This window comes from Cyphomyrmex costatus, unplaced genomic scaffold (assembly GCF_001594065.2).
Source record: "Cyphomyrmex costatus isolate MS0001 unplaced genomic scaffold, Ccosl1.0 scaffold884, whole genome shotgun sequence".
NCBI lineage: Eukaryota > Metazoa > Arthropoda > Insecta > Hymenoptera > Formicidae > Cyphomyrmex > Cyphomyrmex costatus.
Genome location: NW_017280468.1, coordinates 28,688 through 31,654, shown reverse-complemented (window position 1 = coordinate 31,654; position 2,967 = coordinate 28,688).

Genomic DNA, 2,967 nt, shown 5'->3' with positions numbered 1-2,967 from the left:
ATCTTAGCTTTCTGTTACAGATATTTGGAGAGATTTTAAAAGGCGAAAGAAATGTATGCTCAAAAATCAAGCGGATGGTGTGTCGTAAAGGACTGTAATAAAAATATTGTGGAAAAACGACACTTTTTTCGGTTTCCAAAGGAACATGACAGGTACAACTTTTTATTTCATTTATTTTCTAAAACACATACGAATTTATTGTATATTATGCTATATATTAACATATGTATATTTGGAATATTCAATATTTTTTAATTTCTGTATACAACACATATATATATACCATAACATATATATAACATATATATAACATATATATATGTATATGTGTAGATATATATATCTATTATTTTTTTATCTATATTTTATTTGTATTTACAATAACCAATATAATAATATTTATATAGATGGTTGCAATGGATACGTGCGTGTGAAAGATTAGATTTAGAAGCAAGTGGAGCAGAATATGCCCATCGCATTTATAGATTGTGCCACTTACATTTTGAAGAAAAGTGGTACAATATAAGCAAGAGTAGAGCTATTCTTCATCCGGATGCAGTACCAACAAAATTATGAGAGAGAGAGAGAGAGAGAGAGAGAGAGAGAGAGAGAGAGAGAATTCTTGCATTTCCTAATATCTGCGGTTACTATATTCAATATGAAAAAAATATAATAAATATAAGTAATTTTATTCGAGCCATATGATATTTCAAAATATGAAATACCACATTAATTATATATCCAAACAAAACAAGTCATCATTGTATCAAAATGATGTTAAAATTGTTCCAAAATGATCATTAAAAGTCATTTTTCAATCATTCTAATGTCATTTTGACTTTATTGTGACTTTCTGTTCTAATTGCGTATATATTATATTGTATACACAAGATATATGCTATACATACAATATTGCTGTACAATTAGTTAATAATAATATATTTTGTGGGTATATTTAATTGCAAAATATAGTGTTATAAAATAAATGTGCATTATATATGTTTAATTTTTATTTTATTTTCTCTTTCAAATGCGTCTCGTTTTTCACTGTGAGTATTAAATATCTATATAGTGTAAACGAGAACTATAGATTTCTGTATTCGCTGTGAATAATGGAATAAATTAAGATAATTTTATAAAAGTTACTTGTTAGTACGCGTATTAAATGTTCAAATGTGCAAATTAGGTTAGGACATTGCTAGAACATAAATTAGAAAGAGAGAAAAGGTTATAAACAGAGAGCAGAAGTGAGATAGAATACAGTGCCCTGATTGGTTACGCGCCTCGGCCGCGCATGCGCACTCCATTTTAGGCTTCACTAACATCAAAGGTGCCGACAGAGAGTTGCGCTACTGTATATACTGTGGTCCCACGCCGCGCACAAATGCCGTGCGCCGCGAGCCCTAATCGTCGTGACTCAGACAGCGGCGCGCTTGCCAGGCAGTCCCCGCTCTCCGTGGTCCGCGGGCCATCGAGCTAACATGGGCGTACAGGCCGTACACTGTTGGCAGTAGTAGGCCGAGCGGACGCACGTATTCGGTAATCTTTACCAATTATTATCTCGTTGACTATTGCGAAAATTGCAAAACGGTAGAGGACTTTTCGACTCAGTTCAGTTCGCTCTACTTATTCATGTAATATTTTCCGGTTAGTCGGGACACCCTGTATATACACTGGATGTACTATTTCTAAGAGAATTTATGTCCTTAATCATAATTAGCCTGATAAATATAAGATTATCAATATTCCAATAATAAGAATTCAAGTAGTAATAAATGCGATTAGTATTAATTCTATTATCCTTAATTCTAAGATTGAACTTGTAAAACTTCACTGATTTAATTGAATTACGCTGTAAGAATATGTTCTAATTTTCTTTTGTAATTGAGCTCAATTAGTATAAAATATTCATAATTGTATTTTATGAAATCGTAACAGAACTTGTTTAACGTCCCTATTATCGCTTCCTCATTGTACTTCTTTCACCTACGAACACGAGGTTCGTGAAGTACTGGCCCAGTATTCAAATCCACCAAGGAAGGATTCAAGCTACAAGCGTATCGTTATTTGTGAGGACTTACAGGTAAAAGGTAATTACTAAAGTTATAAGTGAATTCTCAACTTATTCCAATTATAACATTAAACGTGTCGGCCACGCCAACACCGCCATATCCGGGCTCAACCGTTACATTCCAACCACGGAGTAATAAGAAGGAGATCAAGCACGAGAATAAATATGGGCTCGAAGCACGGTTTCGGAAAACCCCATGAAAAATCAAGATGTGATTTTAGCGCCATCGTGGGAAAAGTTGGAAATATTTACTGTCACGTGACATATATTTCGCTTTCTCTAACCATAGAGATAGTAGTACTAGAGTACGCATTGTCGGAAATTTGAGGAGTGGGGGTAATTATATCTAGAAAAGGACGCACTCATTTGGAACCGTTTCGTTCTCTCTCGTTTCGCGCATGCGTATAGCCGTATACTCTGAGAGAGGGGATTGAAAGAAAGAATAAGGAATTGAAAAAGCAACCCTTGGCACTGGGAAACCTTAACCCTTATCAAAGTCAATTCTTTGTTTGATTCCAAAGAGATCAGGCTTGTCCGGTCATTCTTGGAAAGCCAAAAGTTTCTTTCCGCGAGACTTAACCAAACCATGTGAATTTGACTATCTTTATAAGAAACAATCTGGTAGTGCTGGCCAATATGCTCGCATAACTGGAATTATAGAGGTATAAGTAATAGATTTTTATCATTAATATTTATTGATATTATTCATCGAGAGCCCTTAACCTTATCAAATTCAATTCTTTGTTTGATTCCAAAGTGATCAGGCTCAATCAGACTTGTCGGGTCATGTAATGATGAAACTTTTCTCATTCGATTCGTTCTTTCTTTCGATCCCCTCTCTCAGAGTATATGGCTATACGCATGCGCGAAACGAGAGAGAACGAAAAGGCCCAAAT